This window comes from Thunnus maccoyii, chromosome 23 (genome assembly GCF_910596095.1).
Source record: "Thunnus maccoyii chromosome 23, fThuMac1.1, whole genome shotgun sequence".
Lineage (NCBI taxonomy): Eukaryota > Metazoa > Chordata > Actinopteri > Scombriformes > Scombridae > Thunnus > Thunnus maccoyii.
Genome location: NC_056555.1, coordinates 8260930 through 8281901, shown reverse-complemented (window position 1 = coordinate 8281901; position 20972 = coordinate 8260930). Strand labels below are relative to the sequence as shown.

General features: G+C 42.0%; 1 long non-coding RNA gene across 1 annotated transcript in view; it reads left to right on the top strand.

The window, feature by feature from the left end:
- The window catches only part of LOC121890466, a 150082-nt gene that overhangs the window by 1182 nt on the left and 127928 nt on the right, over positions 1-20972 (top strand). The window lies entirely within an intron of this gene.

Here is a 20972-nt window from a genome sequence, read left to right as displayed (position 1 = left end):
GTTTCCTGTGTCAGTAAAATGACACATTGTCCAATTTACATCTTAAAATGAGTATTTAGTTTCACTGTCCCTTCCTAAAAAAACAGCTGTTCCCAGTCTGACTCATATGGTTCAAATGAATCAGCCCTGTCACTGCATGACACCAGATCACTCTTTTGGCAATGATGGCCGTGCAAGCAACAAAACGACAGAGTCAGATATTATTATGGCACCAGAATGTTGCTATGATGGGTCTGTGTGTCTTCAGAGATCCTGCCATCTACATTCTTCCAATCAGAGCCAGACACTCAATCGGCCAGAACTGAGAAAGCACATACAGTATTTGCAAGATGTGTGTATTTTGCTCCTTGGAGAGTTTGTACCAGAGATGACCAAAAGATGGCAGCAAAACCTATAGAAAGAAATGATGTGTACAGGTCCCCAAACCTGGCATAAAGCTCACCACAGGGTACAAAAATAATCCTATTGGACATTTATTATTTTTGATATTAACGCTTATTAACATAGATTTCTATATTTAAAATAGAAGAGAGCACATTAATATGCCATGTATTGAACCCTCCTATTCAGAGCAAATAAGAAAAGGCTGAATTTATTGAAAAAACATCACATTGAAATAGGCTTATATTTATTTGCGGCATTGAGCCCTGAGCCAGTTTTTCTTTGTGGAGGACCCAATTTGGTTTTGGAGCCCAGATGTGAAATGAAGTCTAAATAAAGGCAATATGGGTTGAATTAAAAAATTGACGATCCTTTAGGTGTTCGGAGGGGATCTGTGAGCATGACAACAGAGCTTTGCTTTATGCTTACATTTTTTTCCTGACAGCAGTAATGTTTAGGCCTATTAGTTGGTCAAAACCACCAGAGGATGGGGTGTTGTGATATGCTGGTTTGTCTTTGTGTTGTAAAAGTAAAAGGAATGCGTCGACAGGCTCCAGTAATGCACATATTTACAGTTTGCCTTCCCAAGGGTTAAATTAGAAACCCATTCATGCCTCATGCCCAAAACCAAACAAGTAATTTCTTACCATTCTCTAGAAGCAAATCAGGCCTGCCTTTCGTCTCCCTAATGTGAGCACTGTCTTATACAGTCAAACAATTACAACAGTGCATTATCCAGCTCGCTGACTGTAATTCAATTAACTTCCTCCCCCCGGCTTCATCTACCCGGATAATACACACATTAATTAACAACAGAATCCAATATCGGCTGTTCTGCGCCTCCACTTATTTTCATTTCTCATAAAAAGGTCATAGCAGCCACTTCCAACTGAAGACAATTGGTATAAGTGTGTAGTAATGTGTTACACCATATATCACCAGGGCCCAGAGTGTGTGCTGGAGTAACCCTGTCGGAAGTTGGAGGCTGAGGCTGGAGAGGAGAAGTGCTGACACAACTGTGATGCACATCTATCAGAAGTGTTTCGCTAAACTCATAAGGCAAAATCCCTGTGAAATAGAATATCAGCTACAAACATTTCAGGCAGGCAGAACAATCTCATCTGTCTCATTTTTCTGCAGGCAGAACAATCTTTGGCTGAATCTGATTTCTTACTCCAACTTTTCTTGGGGTTTAAAAAAATATTACACTGAAGCTGTGTAAACGGTGGCAAGACAATGTGAGGTTGAAGACAACTATGCTCCTGCTACCAACTTACAGTAGGTCTAATAAGCTGTTTTAATGAGAGTACCTTTAAAGGTGCGTGTGAAGAACTTAGTGGCATCTAGCAGAACGGACTTGGCAGAAATGGAATATAATATTCATAATTATGTTTGGGGTTTGGGTGACTGTGGCTCAGGAGGTAGAGCTGGTCGTCCACTAATCAGAAGGTCGGTGGTTCGATCTCCGGCTCCTCCAGTCCGAATGTCGAAGTGTCCTTGGGCAAGATACTGAACCCCAAATTGCTCCAGATTGCTGCACCATCGTTGTGTGTGAGTGTGTATGAATGATTGAGCACAGAAATATTGTGGGGCACTTTGGATAGGAAGCGCTGTATGGCTCCTGATGAGCAGGCTGGCACCTTACATGGCAGCCTCTGCTATCTGTGTGTGTGTGTGTGTGTGTGTGTGTGTGTGTGTGTGTGTGTGTGTGTGTGTGTGTGTGTGTGTGTGTGTGTGTGTGTGTGTGTGTGTGAGTGAATGAGTGAATGTATGAATGTATTGTAAAGCACTCTGACTGGTTGATAAGACTAAAAAGGCACTATATAAATGCAGTCCATAGCACATTTATGTTTTAATTAGTGCATAGTCACCTGAAAATAAGAATCATTGTTTTCGTTACCTCAGAATGAGCCCTTTATACCTCCATAGGGAGCAGGTCCCCCATGTGGCATCACCATGTTTGTATAATAGCCCAGGATGGACAAACCAAACGCTGGCTCTAGAGAGGGCCTTTCGTCTTTTTTCACAAGTTTCATGGCCACCGTAGGTTCTACTATACACTTGGAAGGAGAGGGGTAGGGGTATTCGGATGGCTGCAATGTACAACCTCATCACTAGATGCCACTAAATCCTACACACTGGTCCTTTAAGTAGGTGAGCTATTATTTAAATAAATCTGAATAGCACTACACTTGTTGCATTTTGCACTGGCTTTCAATTGTTTGTTGAACTGATCTTGAATTTTAGCATAAAAGAGCTGTAGAGCCCTGTGGCTCATGTCCTGCAGCATCCTGGGCAGGGTTTGAACCCTTGGGTTCTGCTGGGCCCGGGACCAAAGCAGCTCCCTGGTGTTACTCCAGTCTGCTGCCTCCATACGCTCTAACATGTGAACCTCTAACAAGCTGGGAACGATTCGGACAGCTGGAGAACGACAAAGACAATGAACATGTCAAAAGCTGTCAAATCAGGCTTAAAGAAGGAAGCAGCATGTACGTAATGCTACCTGTGAACTCTACTGGCTACCACAGATACCAGACTAATGGTGCCTTTAGACTGTGCAACAACAGCGAATGTGTAAATTTATTGCATGTCACATTGGGTTTGACGCCTATGATAAAATTTTGGTCACAATCTGCGTCAGACTGTATGATATCAATTTAAGGCTGACAAATTGTGTGCTGAATGCGTGATGAATCTTAGCACAACGATGTAAGTATTAAAAGAAAATGCAGCAAAGTCACACAAACATCATTTTCATTTCACCATCATCGTTTTGATTTTATGAGCTGTGGATGTATTAAGGAGAACGTGTGTGTTTTCCCCCTAAACTTTATTCAAAAAATTATGAAATGCCACACCAGCCAGTGTATTCTCTGTCATTTCCTGTCGTATTCTGAATGGTGGTTTATTTGTAGACGTGGGTCGTAGCAGCAGTCACACTGTGAGAACGTGGTCTTAAATTCCTGGCACTCTCAGAATTTTGCCTGTGGCTGTCTCTTGTTGCCAAAGCTCCAAATCGGTCGTCAGTCACGTGTCTCACAGTGTGATCTAGGACCACAGTATTTGATTGACAACCAAAGATTTCGCCATGTTTCTCTCACGATTTCCAACTTTCGTGACAGACAGCTGAAAAATTTCACAGTGTAAAGGGGCCTTTAAGTCCAGAGTTATGATTGCCTGATGTTTAGGACAGAAGCAGGACCATCAAACCTGTGCATTTAATCTCAAAACTGCATTTCCCCACAATATGTCTCACCTTGGCCACTCGATTTAAAACACCTACAACATGCCGCTTGCCATAAGACTGAAGGAAGACAGAAACACCCACACAACCACATGTACATGGATCCTATTACAATCACACAGAAGAGCAGAGAGCACAACAGAACAATTGCGGGGTATGGGGGGGGGGGGGAAATGGGGTCAGGGCAGTCTCGTTCATCCCCATTCAACGTGCCAGTCTAATTACCAGAGGAGAGGGAAACTAGTAATTAGCAGCAAGTCTCACCTCGTTAATCACAAAGGGCTCCTTCGCTCTATTTATATCTGATTAATGGTTTGCTTAAGCACGGCAAGATATTTATGTTTCTCTTAATTGTGTGCAGCTTGTATCCGCTGTGCTTACTACAGCTCGCTCGCACCCCCAACTGACACACACAATGATACCCACACAAACACACCTCCGCTACACTACCTCATCTCATTACAGGCTGCTACTTACTGTTTTCCTCAAACAGTCAAAGCTGTTAAAAGACTGTAATTTGTCTCATACCTGATTTGTTTCTTAGTCATAATTAGCCTATTAGCCTGGATCCCTTATCTACTATTTCACCGCTGCAGGAGATGAAAAAACCTTTCTTTCTGTTTTGGGTATTTTGGTGACTTTCTGGGAACTTAACCGCACTTTTTTATAGCCTGGGTTTGTGCCTTACTTTATCCACTCATTTGGATTATTCTTGATCATATTAAAATGAAATTACTTGTACATTTTCAATCAGTGATGTTCAGTGCAGCAAACCCCACCCCAAAAGTTCCAGCATAATTGGAAAGTACTACCTCCCAAGTAGGGACTTTTTGGGGGGCACATTCTACATTCCTGTAGTGGAAATGCAGGTAAAGTTCCTGGTTCCTGCAGTGGAAACAGCCCAATACAAATTATATTCCATTAGTGGACAGACAGGACCCTTTTTCTAGTAGAACAGCAACACAGTTACCAGGTGTATGTCTTAATCTCTAATTTATGGTGCTGTATACTTGCTTGTGGTGGTTCTCTACTTTCTGTACAAAGATAGGGGGTTCCTTTTGTGAAGACATTTGATGATGACCCCTCATCCCAAAAGTTGTGGTATATTATAGCACCAAGCAGACCACTTTCATAGGAAGGAAAACAGGTGATGTGATGTGATGTTCCCACCTCTACTACAATGACAATGCATTCCTCCACTGTAAATCCTCCCCACGCCTTGTACACTTGTGGCATCCCACTATAACGGCACCATTGATCCTCTCAAACAACCTCCTCAGTGTCCTCCACCTGCCTTACATGTCTTTTGAAAGAAAAGGCAGGGACTTGGATTTAAACCACGAGTTGAAGTGACATTAACCATTGAGCTCTTGTACTACCCAACTGTGCCTTGAGGGCATCACATCCCTGCTCTTGACGACAACCTCTGGCTACACGCCGAAAGTGATGGAGAACAAATGAAGGGTTTAGTGGATCTAAAGGGAGAAACAGAAGGTTTCATTATCCTTTCTGTTGTGTTTGAGAGGTCCTTCCTGCTTGTCTACTTGCTGTCTACTCTACTTTGTCTATCTGACTAGCAGTGACAGGTGTAAAAGCTCTGAAAATGACACAAACAAAAAAAAAAAGTAAGAAACATCTGTTATTAGACGAGCCTCTGATGGGAGGACTGTGTATTTTTTTTCCGTCTTTTCTCTCCCTCTTCCCCAGTATCTATCCAACATTCCAGCACAGCTTTGCCAAACTGAGTCGCTCGTTGTGATGGGAAGGGAGGCATAATGGGAGAGGATCAAAGAGCTAAACGAGGGGCTAAAGATACTGAAGCAGATTAGCAGCGCTTCCCACAATGCCGACAGCTGCTCATAACCACGCTGGGCCTAAAGATATTGTTTCAGATTAGCGGCAGCGCTACAATGCCCAGGCAGCTGCCGTCTGCTGCCCATAATACAATAGGAGAGGGAGGATCAGCGCGCACACTGAAAAACATGTGTTATCATCACAAAGGGATTGTCAGCTTCAAACGCCTTACATCCCTCTGCCATCCCTCAGGATCAAACAGGCTGTTGGCTGGCAGTTATCACAGAGCTCTCTTCTAGTCTAGTCACATCCCCATTCTCCACTCTTCACTCTTCTTCCCTCATTCTTTTTCCCTTTTCTTTCTTTTCGCCCCCTCTTTCTCTTTCCTTTCTGTTTCTCGGCGGGGCCTAATCTCAATCACCGTTATCCTCTGAGCCATCGTCGTTCGTAATTTGCTCCTGACATCGCTGACGGACAAATAATCAAGACAATCCCCTTTGTCTGGAGTTTGTCTCTGTCTCAGTCTATCTCCCGCTCCCTGCCTTTCAAAATGATCAACAACAACAGGATCTTATTGTAGAGCTCTCGATATATCTCAGAGCAATACATTGTTTGCCTGAATTCTCTGACAACCTCAGAGCCATACTCGGCATCATAAAGTGGGAAATGTCTGAAACAGATAGGGGCCGCTTTGTTCTTTATTGTAATGGATGAACTCTCTAACTCAATCCGCCGCATCCTAAACAGGCTGGAGCTGAATGCGTTTGCTGATATGAATGTGTCATATTATGAGGCAACAATTACAAGAATTAGATGAGAATTGTGCTCGGCAAAAATAACAGTAATCACATTCCTTTACACAGGAGATTTTTTTCCATGGCCCCCCTTTAACACACACTTTCTGATTTCCTCTAGCCTTTTTCTCTGTCAGAAGTGATTTCCCAAGCCACACAAGGACATAAACTAGTGTAAGAAGCGTGCATCTATACACACGAATATGTAAAAACGAAGGAGAAACTATAGACAGAGGTGAGCTTTTATTAAAGTTTTATGCAGAGTTAAATCATCTTCAATCAATTCTCTGTTTTCACCAAACACTCAAATTTCTCAACAGACATACAGTAGCTGCACAGTGCATGACTGAATTCCATCAGCTGACTGACAGGCAGATTATTTGTCTGTTAAAACAGTTTATCTTTATTTAAAACATCAGTTAATGTTGTATGCATTAACGCTCTTTTCATGTTTTTAACACCGCTTTTGCTGCACTTTTAACTCGCTCTGTCATGCCAACACGCACATTATAAGCTCAGGGCTTTGAGAAAGAGAGGCATTTATAGCAGTCAGATTTGTCACTGATGCCGTGGAAAATAAACATAAGTTCCATGTGTGCACACAAATACATACAGTAAAGTAAAGCCATGCACAGGCACGTACAGTTGTTGCTGTTATTTGTATTATTTCCGCAAGAGAAATCATCAATTTCGAATTTAAGAGACTTTTCCACTGAAAACATTTCATGGTTGAAATGCTTTTAAATGCTGTTAATGAGATGCTCTTTCAATAAAAGCTAGGGCATACACAAATAGGTTTGTTTTAGTATTGCAATTTCAAGTTTCATTTATTTTTCACTATTTGTCCAATGTTTATCTATTCCCCATCCCAGCAATGCACCATGTCGGCGTTTTTACAAGGAAAATGATGTTGAACATCGTGAAAAAATACCTGAAAAATGTCCAAAGTCAATCATCATCTTTCTATAACATATTTATTTTAAAATTTTGACATCTACAATTAGTACAAGTAATCAAATCACATAATCATTGTACTTTTAACCAAATACTCAGAACCTTTAATCCAAATATTGAATCCTGACCTAAAATTGAAGTTATAATTAAATGCAAAAAAACGAGATCAGCAACTTTTGACATCACAATTTATAGTTCAGAGAATCCAGGAAAAACTAATTTTCCCTAATGGCTTTCTTTTATTAAATCTATATTGATCAGATGTAGATTAAGATGGATGTACATGAAGACATAATGACATAGACATTATTTAAAAGTGTCAAAACAACTGAAATAGACAGTTGTTTTAATACAAACTTAGCTGGAGATAAGCTGTATAAGAGAGATGTGACTGTATAGCACTTTTTAGTCAGTAGCTGTAACTGGTCTTCATTGGAAGGAAGTCGGTTTTGGTTAAAAAAAAAATGTTGATGTATGATGCTGGAACTGGAGGTGATGCCTCATCTGTGGATTTAATCATCTACTTATAGGAGAAGAGCAGGGAAAAGAGAGTGAACGCCTCTCTGAGTCGACGAGTGAGGGTCCGTCGAGTCGTGTCTGTGACTGCATTCCTCCGTTTCTCCAGTAGATGCCAGCAGTGAACCATTTAAAACGCTGACAGGTCTCTTCCCCCCCTCCTCCTCTCATTTGAGGGTGCTCTGCATCTAACTGCTTTGGAGTTGGAGATGGTACAGATGGCTGGCCTAAACGCAACACTTATCCAGACATTTCACTGTTCGCAGAATGATATCAAAGTCAACTCAAAATGGAGGCTGTGCCATCAACTTGAAACAAATTCTAACACTTCCAACAAAATTGTATTGTGAGTAAAGTCGCCATGGATTTGGTCAGCATTCAGCACAGATGTCCCCCCTGTGTGTGTTTGCGTTAAATAAAAACTAGTGCTCACATCCTCTTAAAATTCAGCTGTGGATTTTGCAGGGATAAATGCTCACAATTATAATGTTTTAATCCAGATTGGATTCAGACACATTTATTTATTTCAGAGCGTGAGAGTTTAAATCATGCATCAAAAAAAACCAAAAAAAAAAAAACAACCAACACAGTGCTGTTACAAAAACAAATGCCCTAAATTATGTGAAATACGGGAGAATAATAAATAGCAACATCTAGTTGATTTTGTCTCTTTAGGCGCTGAAGAAATGTCAAACTGATTATTAACATTTGGATAATTCTGTACATTTCAAGTTGAAAATAAAACACTTCTCCTCTTTTCATCTGTTTATTTTTCTGGCCTTTGTCCTCATCTTGACACGGGCTGCAATCACACAAGCTCAGATCAAAGTCGTCAAATTTCCCACATGGGCTGACAGACCTGCTGTCATTTTTAATGTTACAGTGCAAACGTCTGATCGCATTAATACGTGTGAATTAAAGAATACAAATTTATCCCTCGATAGTGCCTCCTTTGCATCCCAAAAAGTGTGAGTGTGTGTGTGTGTGTGTGTGTGTGTGTGTGTGGGGAGAAAATACATCTTTGTAAATGTGATATTACATTTGTTAAACTAGTTACCAAGGATACCTTTTATTTTTACCCTCTTACTGCACAAATGCCCCCTTTCTCACCGTCTTTCTCTGCTCTGCTTTTTACTCTGATCCATTAGTTTCCATTAGTTTGTCATTGCACATACAAGCTTTGGGATTAAATAGCTGTGAAAACACTTGCGGTACCTGCAGCTCACTCAGATCCAATTTTTGACAAAACATGTTTACAGCAGGTTTCAGAAGTAATACTTGATACTCTGAATACGTGTTTGTGTGTGAGGTCATTTGCGCGTCTGTGTGTGTGTGTGTGTGAGTGACCACTGTTTGAGCTCCAACAATAGGTTATCTGTGCCTATTTCTGGAGGGCGGGGCCCCGGAGACCTGGCCTCCCCGTGTGATTGGCTGGCTCGCCGCTGTGAGAAGTTTACTTTGGAGGGTGCTGTATGCCGGATTTTTTCGCTTCCAATTAAATGTGGAATGCAGCACTCTCGAAGGCCATTTGAAGTGTGTTGTGTTTGCATATGTGTGTGTGTGTGTGTGTATGTGTGTGTGTTTGTTTGTCTCAGTACACTCCTCTTTCATTTCCACACACAGAGGTCTTTCAGCGGAGACGAGGCAACCTCCCGAACAGGTAAGATGGGACCTGAAAACCCGCTCGGTTATTTTTCCACGCCGTCCTCCATGTCAGTTTGATTCCATTTGAGTTTGACGTCGCGACCTTAAGAGGAAACGAGGAGGATATCAACACAACAGAAAGTTATTTCTTGCAATGTCAAAAATCTTCTCATCTGGAGAAGAATGACGTCTCTGCAGATGTGTGTGTGTGTGTGTTCCCTATGAGTTATAAAAGAATTCTACCTCCTTGTTTACTGTTTATCAGAGGTGTCTTTTGTCTGGATGTGATTAGCGCCAGCCTTTCCTCTTCCACACATGCACAGGAGAAGATGCGGCCTGCTTTTGAAAGGGCCCGTTCGGACAGAAGACTATTGTCGTGGGTGGTGAGTGAAAGAAAAGATGTCACCGATTGCTCGAACGCTCCATTTTTCATGAGAACTTGTGTACCGTGCAAACACAAATATTAGCACCTGGACTTAAATGTGAAAAGGGAGGTGGAAATAAAAGAGAATTTGAACTTAATGAACATTAGTGGCATAGAAGTGCTTTCATCAGACTCCTTTTCAAACGTGTTTTCACATCCCCTCAGATGCAACATCACAGCACCAGTGAATCTGACAGAGAGGAGAGAAAGTCTTTATTTAGACTCAAATGGGTCTCATCTGAAATAATGAATATGTCCTTGAGAAAAACAAAGAGCCCCACAAAACGGGCTACTCTTCTACAGAGGCAACGGAGATGGCAGATAATTGTTTTCAAGTCTGGCACTGCTCTGTAAATGAGTTTGTTCTGTTCTGCGGGCGGCTAACTGTGTCTTTCCTTCCTTTCATTTCTCTCCTTTTCTCTCTCTCACACACACATACACACACACTTTTTTGATTTCCTTCTCTTTGCCTTTGTTTTCTTGTTATCTGGCCTCCATATTTACCCTCTCCTTGGCTCTCTCAACGCCCTCTTTTCCACTTTCTTTCTTCTCAATCTTTCTTTTCTCCCTCTTTTTTCTCTAATTTCCACATTCTTTGTCGCGGCGGGCATTTTATGTCTTTGCTTTACTCGTTGTTCCCTTTCTTTGTTTTGTTCACTCACTAAGCGTTAACAACAAAGGAATTCGCTATTTTTTTCTGTGCGTTGTTCATGGCAAATAGTTTACTTTGACTTCAGCAGCCTCATCCTGTAGTATTCTCCTATAACTGTTATTAGCGCTCCACAACAATTAAAGATTCCCACAAAACACTGTTGAGCTCAATTTTTATCCACTATAGACAGTCAAGTTTCCATGAAGTGAAGTAGCTGAGGCAGGTAATTATAAGTTAACTTTATTTTTCACCCTCCTGTAACATTCTGTGAGCCTCTCTGTGAAATAAATGTTTAGAAACCAGAGTTAAAGTTGGAGTGTGAGACTTTTGTCTCCACCCTCTGGCAGTGAGAGTAATTACAAAAACACTGTCGACATGTGCTTACATCATAGGCTTCGTCGTAGTCTACTCCGCTGCTACTGTTGTGGCTGTAAAACAGTGAATAAATAGTTTTGAGCATCACACAACCACCACGAAATGACTCGTTTCCCTCAGAATTTGGTTTATTTGTTCTGATAACATTTGGAAAGTCTAGAAGAGCCGCACAATTAAATTATTTAATCCCCATTCAAGTTAACAGAGAGCTAACTGGAAGTTATCTGGCTCGGCTTCAGCAGAAGTCTGCATTCATGCTTTCATCCGACCAGTGCAGGAATGTCAAACCCAACACTAGATTAAAAACTACCTGGCAGTGACAGGGTTAATTAGCATTGTGTGAACTAGTTTGGCAAGAGCATGAATGTAATGGACGTTCATTTATATTTAAAAGTCCTGCATTGCAGGTTTAAGATATTCAGGTTTCCCCATACAGGCTACCTCCAGTCCATCCATCATGGCTTCCACTGTGGTTGTTTAGTTGATCCAGCTAAAGTCACTTTTCCTGAGCAAGTTGTAATGATTGAAGAAGCACAAAAACTACAACCATAAACTGTTAGATCACCATTACAACCAGTAGTAAGTCAAAAGTTGAGAAGCTCCCTGACAACAGGTGCAGCATGACCCAAGAATCATGTATGATACAAACAAGTATTAGCCTGGTTCTAGACCTCTGAATTGCTGCCCACATGTCTGATTTGCTTAGTAATTCAAAGGGCAGGTCAATTATTTAATTTTATTTTATTTTTTGAGGTTTTTATATCATTCTGTAGCTTCCCTGTAGTGTTCCACACATATTCAAATCCAAAACTTCAAATTTAAACTTCGAAGTACATATTTTTTGGTGCCAATATGCCATTTCCCTAAGCCCCTCTAAAATGTGACCTGACGTAGGTTTCTCAGCACTCTAACCCACATCACTGCTTTTTGCTTACGGCTGAGTGGGCATTTCCATTTGAACAACATGAGAAGCACATTTTAGACGTAATAGCACATAGAGCATTGTGCAACTGCATTCAAAATCAATGAAAAAAATGCATGTGGACACAGACAGACACAAAGTCAGTCGATGTGGCACAAACCGAGGCAAAGACATACAGAGACAATTAAAGGAAAATAGTGGTCTCAGGAGGAAAAAAAAATCTGAAGTTTCTGGGAACTTTTGAGATCTTAGACCGAATATTCTCCACACATACACGATTGCTAGTTAGATACAACTGACATCAGTACAGTCAGTACATACAGTCAGTGGCTATATGTGGTAAATGAATCGAACTGCACATATTCAGAAGTGAATCTTGCTTAAATTGAAGTGAGACAAAAATGTGTGTCACATTCAATCTGAATGCGTTTTAAAGAAGCAAAAGGCCGCTGCTCCATCACCTCCAATAAATGACCATCTATACATACCATGGCCTAGAGAGTCTTCTGTCAAAAAATCTGAACTATCCCTTCAGTTTCAGGCAGGAACATGACAGAGAAAGTGCTGTACTTCTGTCCTTCCTTCTGTCCTTTCCTACCTTCCTTACTTCTCTTCTTGTTCTCTAGGGTTTTCTATTCCCAGGGTTCCACTCTGGGAAGCCCGCTGTCCCTTGAGAACCCTACTAAGCCCTCTGTGGCTGGGTAATAATGGCTTTCCTACGTCGCCTATTTAGACTGCAAGTTTCCATTAAATCTCACTGTGTCATTACAGTTCATATTCTTAATTATGCAGCAAATGTCCCCAAGGGAATATCATGGAGGCCACTACTCCACAATCTGTCCATATGGCACTTAATTAAAAGTTTTCTTAAGAATAAATTGCATTCTATTCAATTAAAACTGTAATGTCATACCAAAATAATGGGCATAGCCTCCTACAACGTGCAGCTCAGAACACACACAAAAAAATCTTTTCTCTGTGTTTTTTTTTTTTTTTTTTTTTTTTTTTTTTTTTGCAATGTTTGCAATGGGAAAAGTGCATATCTCCCTTCCAAAAAAGCCCCCTAGTAGAAAATATGCAAAAAGCAAATATCACCAAAGCCTCCTACATGCCACCGAGCCCCAGGCAACAACCGCGCTTGAACACTCGAGCTATTTCTAGATTCCACTCTTGGAATTCACACCATGACAAATGAACCATTGGAGTTTGGAATTCTTATTTATCTGCTGCGCACAGAGGCACTTGATTTGGGTGTGAAGAATAAAGGAATTATACGGACAAAAAAACAGACGACTTAAAGGATAAATGATAAAAAATAAATAAATAGATTGTGTGTGTGTTTTTCTCTGGAGCCAGAGTTGTTTGTTCATCTGATTGAGGGCGTTTAGGTGGGCGTGTCCTTATCATCTGGATGCTCTGATCTCACCAAAGCAAGACAATTTCAAATAAGCAGCATCTGATATTAAACATCCCCTGCCACAGATGCACTCCCACCAAGCCCCGCAGGATTATTTCCAAGAAAAGACATTTCCTTTTGAACAATAAATGATATATATATAATTTTTTTTTTTTTTCACCCAGCTTGATGCCACAGTGAGTTCAGATCTGCGATTAGCACTGTCACACACCTCAGATAATGCCTTTTGCTTCGTCCAACAACTTGCTAACCTCCGCCTGCGGCTCCGAGCGCAAATCTCGCAGAAGACGAAGCATTGATCAGTAGATTGGGAAACAGGGAAAAGAAAAGTCCATTTGGTAAAGTAGGCTGCTGTTCCCCGCGCCCCATCTGTTGGGTGTGAGATGCTGACTTCATCTGTTGACGACACGGCGGTGGCTAGGGAACCAGGGATGAGTTGATTTCCCTCTTTCGCTGGTTGAGCAGTGAAGGGGCCTAAAGCGTAAACAAAGTGTTTTTCTTGTTCTAAACACAGAGTCTTGGCTCAGCTCTGGCGTGGACTTGGCCGCTACACGGGTGTGTGTGTGTGTGTGTGTGTATGCGCGTGCGTGTGTGCGTGTGTGTGTGTGTAACTCTGCTGCTCACTCAGCCTCACTCTAAAGGCCCTTAACACAAACACCCCCCAACCAGCAGCCTACAGGTGATTAGCGCACACACAAACACACATAAAACTTCCACACCTATCCGTTGACAACCACACCCACATATCCCACACACACACAACCCCCCCAACCCCTCCCAAATACACATACACCAAAACACACAAGGATGCATTCCGAGTAATCATACCATTGAATGTCAACGCATTGAAAGCTACCCCTGAATGGATACATGGTTATGAAGATTGGGAGGTTGAGGGTCAGATCGTTTTGTTCCAATCACTACATGCTGGTATTTTTCATTTGCTGCCTACACACAAATACTCTGACTCACAGGAGAGAACACTGGGTTTCAAATCAATCATACAATCACATCAATCCACATCTTAGGTACATAAAAACATGCCTTTCTATCACTGCGACCATTCACTCTGATATTAGATGGAAGAGAGGCTATTACAGCGCGTGCCGAGGTGGCAGATGATAGATTGTCGGAGTTATGTGGCCTCGACCTGCCCTCTCCCCTCTGGAAATGGGTTTTTTTTTTTTTAAAGAGATACCTGGGCAAAGCATTTATTTCAAATGGCCACAAATATTTCAACTGCTAGAGGTATAATTGATTTAACTTGCTGGCCAGTGAGCCTCAAACAGGCAGCAGATGAAAGGAAAACCAGGGGAAGACAGAAAGAGACATAGTTTGCATGAGAGACAGAGACAAAAGAATGACAGAGGAAAAGAGAGACAGAAAGAGCAGAAATGAATTTGTTCTTTTTTTTTTTTTTACACAGCAGCCTCCATGTACGATAACTCACGATGTGTGCTTGAGTGAAAACATTTGCTGTCAACAGCCAGTTTCACCGTACTAAGGCAGTCTAACAGATGTGCACTCACCCAAAGACTTATGCAGCTGCTACTGCTGCTGCTCCTGTGTGTGTTTTCCTGTGTGTATTTGTGTGTGTGTGTGTGTATGAGTGTGTATGCCTGCTTATATGCATGTATAAGGCAATGTTTACGCACAGTTCAGCAGGGTTTATGGGCATGAGAGTGTGTGTGCGTTCCTAACTTAAAAAAGGTCCATAAATAAATAAAAAAAAACCCCAAATCTGTTCTAGTTAGATTTGATGTTGATTGCATTACCATATGAACACATACTTGGCTATTGTCCTGGTCCCCTGGGCTGACTCGGGCTCAGTTTTGGACCATGCTGGGCTGGCCTCCGGATCCTCTCTGCCCTGGGAGAGGCATTCAAGGGACTAGGGGCATCCTGCGGCCCAGTTTAGCCTCTCATTCTGGTTCAGGGCACCTGGGTGGCTGCCCTAAATTCTCCCTGGAGGCCAGGACAAAGCTGGGCTCCACCGCCGGCTGTTTGTTTCACCAGCATCCTAAAAGGTAAACAAGCTTAGAATGATGCTTTTCCCAGAAATGTTTTTTTTTTTGGAATTAGATTTACATGATGAGAGATTTGATTTGATAGATGTCAATGTTACTCTATTCCAAGAAAACCTAATTGCTCAAGTTTTGTTAGTCTAATTTTAGAACGAAGTGACTGAGAAATTATACCTGCTAATGAGCATGTAATATACAATTGCTGTTTTAAGGCATTAATCTAATTAGAGCTGTTGATCAGTTGGTTAATCAAGTAGTCGATCAACAGAATGAATTAAGTTATTTTATAATCAATTTATAAAAGTGAGAATTACAATCACTTTTAAGCACAAACTAATTTCAGCTTCTCAAATGTGAGACTTTTTTGCTATTCTTTGTCATATGATATAATAAATTGAAGATCTCAAATTTTCACTATTTTCTGATATTTTATTGATCAAACAATGAATTAATAAATGATGTTAATTAATCAAATGAATCAATAAAATTATTAGTTGCAGACCTAAATCAAATTTTCTGTTGCTCCCATATCCCCGCTGTTTGAACAGAACATGTTCAAACATAAATGAGATACACTGTATCGCAGCCTGTAAACTCAGTCACAAGTCTACAAGTTTTTAAGAGTTAGGCCTGATGGCAAACCTATCTGCTGAATAATGAGAACACAGACACTCAAATCATCCATCTGTTGCTGTTAGAGCATTCACTTTGGTGCTATTGATCACAGTAATACCTCAGAAGTGAAAAGAAGAAAAGAAAAATATCGCAGCAGCCCCGAAGCTCAGTTGCAACCAACCATGAAAGAGTGTTCGTTTAGATGCGATACCAAATCAGACTATTTTAAGAAATCAGTTTCTTGTTTTCAGTGTACAGTTGGATGGGCTGCGTTCAGCCACAAATCACTTTCCAGTTGATGGATACATTATTCCTTACATGAAATATGACTACAAATTAACCTGATTAGTCAGAATTGTGAATCTGCACGTCATACAATAAAACATTTAACAGCATTAAAAAAATTAAGATTTAACAGTGTTAACAGATTAACCAATGATCCAAATTTTTAAAACTTTTATGGATTTACTGCAGCAAGTTTGGTTAAAAAAACAAAACAAAAGAAAAACACTACATTGTGAAAAATGTAATTAGTGATGTTTGTAATGCCTGTGTATTTTGCACCGATGAGTAATGTCCATAGGCGTCACATTGTCAGCAGGCAGCCGTTTCAGAGAATGTACTCTTGTCAACTCACCAGACTGTCTCTGTAAGAACTGTACAACTGTGGAAGTAAGGGAAGACACTGTTGCACTGAATGCACAGAAAAAACAGACACACGCACTAGCGCCCTTACGCATGTGTGTGTGCATATGCATGACTGACACACGCACTTAAACACACACACACACACACACACACACACCACTCTTTCTTCTCGTCTCATTGGCAGGCTCATATCCCATCTGCTCTCCAGGGGGGCGGATAGAGAGATAGTTGTCATTGTGGAACATCTCTCCACAGACGCTAACATACAGTACCCACCCTCCGCTACAAAACTCACAGACACCCCCCCCCCCCCTCCACACACACACACACACACACACCCCATGAACCCCCATACATTTACTTTTAAGCATCTTGAGTCCAGCTACATTCTTCTCTGCTAATTGACTGTCATAACGGCTGGAGAGATTAACTTCAGCCCAATCCCTGCAAGATAAAGGATCAAGACATGGAGGCCAAACTGGGCTGGGATGAGGGTGTGGTGGTGGCGGCGGCGGCGGCGGTGGTGCTGGTGGGCGGAGGGGTGGGGGCTAATACTGCCACATCTCCTATTTGTTATTGATATTTACAGGCTGTCTTGTCCCTCCCCGCTCGCCACTGCCCCTCCTCTGCTCGTCACCCATAAGGATTAGCGTTAATGGCAGGCTTATGGAGTAAGCGAGCCCCTGTCAAACCCATGTCCCCTCTTTGCCATCACCCAGATTAGCTGACGCTTTGTGATGGGTTCTCTCTGCAAGACAGAAGTGTAAGGAAAAGGAGGGAACTTTGTCTAAACTTCTCTTAAAGTGGGGGGGGGGAGGAGCTTGTGGCGATGCTTTTTTTTTTTTTTTGTGCGCGATGAAATCATGGTGCATGCTGGGTGGTATTAGCTTGTGGTTATAACACATTTGAAATGATTGACTGCAAAGGCTTAAAACAAATCATGGCACTGTTTTTTTTTTTTTTAAATTACTGGCAAGGCTGGATCCTCTGGATTGTAAGAGATGCTGAATGATGTACAAAATAGATACACAGAATAGTACTTGTGCCTCATGTATTACATACTTTTACTTTAGCTTTACTCACATCTTTCTTATGTAAATCACTGGCTAGAAGATAGCGTACAGTTCAGATAAAGGAAATATGATCACTGTCATAACAGACAGACAGTGTTAGGTCGTGATGCTGTATGCTTTCTTATCCTGACCCCCTACTCTCTCTACATTATGAAACGTCCTTTATCACTCTCATAATTTCATGTCCTTCTCTTTTGCTCCCACCTATTTCTCAGTACTCATTTCCTGCCTGCCTCCACTTTAAACCTCAAAGCAGCCTTTACCTGAAGGTGTTCTTCCCAAGAACCCAGAGAGGGACCTTTTTAAAGAATCCCTGTGTGAGTAGTAAAGTAAGGGTAGAGGAGATAAAATGATCAGCAGATTTTTCACCATAACAGCTGTACTAAAAGCAAGTACAGCTATTGTGTTTCATTTATATAATGTCTTGAGTCAGAAAATTGATATATGTTGTTTCATTTTATCCGTTATTTAGTGAAACATATGGTTTTTGTCGGCTGTTATTTTAGTATTGATAGAAAATTAGATCTGTTCACCATGTGTTCCGCGAATGCTATTTACCTTCAGTAAAGAACTAAGTTTTAATGACAAAGTTAGAGGACAACGTGTTTCCATTGATTATGTGTAGAAACGTTTAGCAGTAAGGAGAGAGCCTGTACGTATCGGGTAATTCCTAAGAATAGGTTCAGTGGTTTACCAACAGAACAGACGTGAAATTACACACTTTACATGTTTTTTATTCTCATATACACAACTGTTGCTGCTGCATTTGTATCAGTTTTTATTTGCTTTCAGCAAAGCATCATGCCTCTATCAATATATAGTAAATCAGTATTATCAATAATTTTTAAAACATTTTTTTCTTAGCTTACACTGTACAGGTCTGTATTAACACATCAGCATTTATGGCCCAAAGTAAAAGTATCAACCAACACCAGTATGGACATGTACAAACGTCTAAATGGAGCAGTGCTGAAACAGAGAAATGTATGTCCTTTTTTAATCACAGCACAATCCTTGTGAAAATTGTGTAACCAACATTTACACAATGCAATTAGGTGTGTGCTCTTTATCAACTGGATGTATAGAGTTTAATTTAATATAGATTGTTTAAAGAGTGCATTTTCTTTTCAAGAAAAACAGGAAACGTGGAAAGAGAGAGTGAAAAAACACATACATCCTGTCTGTCTCTTTCTTTTAAAATTCTAAGTTTTCCTCTTTTTTTTTCTCCGTTCATTCTTTCTCTCCTTCCCTTCATCTCATTTTTTTCCACCTCACACCTGATCCACTCCTCTCAACCTCCCTTTCACTTTTCTCGTTTCCCTCCTTTGCACCAGCATCCTCTGCCGCTTTCAACCTCCCTTTCTCCTCTCCTCCCTCTGCCTCTCCTTTCCTCCCCATTTCTTCCCATCCCAGCCTCTCCTTCCTCCATCCTGGCTGTGCGGATGACAGCCGTGCTCTCATGGCATCTGTCTGCTGCTCCCCAGCTTGTCTGTGTGTGATCAGCTCCTCTCCAGCTCTCCTCCACACTTTATCTCCTCGTCTTAGTGCTCCCTTTTTTCACAGACCGCCGCTCAGCTGCCTCGCTGCCAACTCACTGTCGCTGTTAACTCACATACCATCTTATGTATTGCCAAAGCAGATTGTGTTTGGAGGGCAAGCAATTAAGGGGGAGGCAAGCGCAAAACTGTAATGTAATTTTGGCTGCGATATTTACGTGGGAGAAAGGGGGAGTAGGGAGGGGGGGGGGGACAAAAAAGCACTGAGGAGGGCTTAAGCGGGTCGGACACTGCGGAGTCAACACCGTTGAGAATAATGATTTTGAGCTGAGATTTAGAGGGACGGAATCTGGCACTTCCCTAATTACGAGAGGCCAAATGTCAAGCCTGCTCGCTGTCAGCTTGGTGGCGGGCGGTGCTGCTTTCTCTCCGTCTCTCCGTCTCACTCCCTCCCTCTGTTTCTTTCTCTCTCTCTCTCTCTCTCTCCCTCTCCCTTTTTCTGCAAGTTTTTGCATGTTTTATGAATCTCATTAAAAGTCATTAAAAGTGTGGTGAGATTTTCACAGCCTCCACTCCGTGGCCCTGTAGTCCTCTTTCTATCTGTCGTAGATCTGTGAGAAGGAGAAACAGAAAGAGAGAAGAGGTAGGGAGAAAAACCACAAAAACTGAGGTGAATTTTTAGTTTAGTTTAGAGAGAGGCATTTAAGGTAAACAAGAAAGAATAAAAGAATAAAAGAAGGAGAAAGACTCAGGGGCAGGGTTTCTAAGTGGATTAGGTGATAAGCATCGCTGAGCAACCTCTCCGGAAGGTCTAATTTTTGCAGGCCTGCAGCATAATCGCCACTTTTCAAAATAACAGAATGTGAGAATGTGGACAAACACCTTGTAGGAGGAGTGTTTTCAGACAATTTGGCCTATTTGGCGATCAGCGTCTTTCGGCACAGCACTCTTTTCAATGAAAACTATTCTGCATTTACAGCTCCCCATTTTTCGATTCCAGATACAACACGAGGTCCGAGTCAAGGTCTCTCTGCAACGCTGATTGGGAGAAACTTCAGATCGCGCTTACAAGCAGTTACAAAGACCTGCTGTTTTTCCTCGTTTCCGGGCAGATCGGGTCAGGTGCGAGGTCCGACCCTTGCACATACGGTACATTCTTTAAGGCCTCTTGGCTAAGTCTCGGAGAGGGTATTCGGCTGTGAAAAGAATGAGCCTCCATCCCATTCAGAAGAGATGCATGGATGGAAGGGTGGGAGGTTAGAACGGGCAATGTACAGCGATGGGGAGAGATGAAAGAGTGCATGTGTGTATGTGTGTGTGAATAAGAGAGAAAGGGAAGAAGAGGTGGCACTAAAAGCAGTTGGTCTGACATATAGCATTCCAGCCGCTATGCTGTCGGTCATGCTCCCAATTACACCAGTTCAATAGACGGGCTGAAATCACATCGGCCTCCTGTGTTTGCGCTCTCCTGCTACAGTATCTCCTTCAGACGCACAAACACACTTTCACACCTACACACGTAGCAAAAGCCTCCCCACACACAGATACACACACAAAGGCACACATTGTTGCTGACTGTGTAACTAATTGAAGGTGTGCATGTGTAGCGCATGCGAAAGGTCGTAAAAGTAGTTGTGTAACAGCAAGGTGACTTGGCTCCCTGCACCAGCATACCCAGACTCTACAGATGGCCCGGTGTCGCCGAGGTGGTGAATGCCGGGGTGTGTGTGTGCAGGAGGGAGATAGAGAGTCGTGGAGCCTCGGGCACCGGCGGGGGCCCCCTGTGACTTGGCGGAGAGAAGCGAGCGAGGAAGAGGCCTGCGTGGGTGGGAATCAGCAGAGGTATGAAATGATTTGGAGAGGTGGTGGGGGGTCGTCATGGGGCAAGACGTCAGTCAGAGGGGTGAGTGGGGGGGTGAGGAGCTTTTGGTGATTGGGTGATGGGGTTCAGTCTGGGTCTGGGAGCAATGAGAAAGCTAAGAGGGCAGGGTGGTGGGGT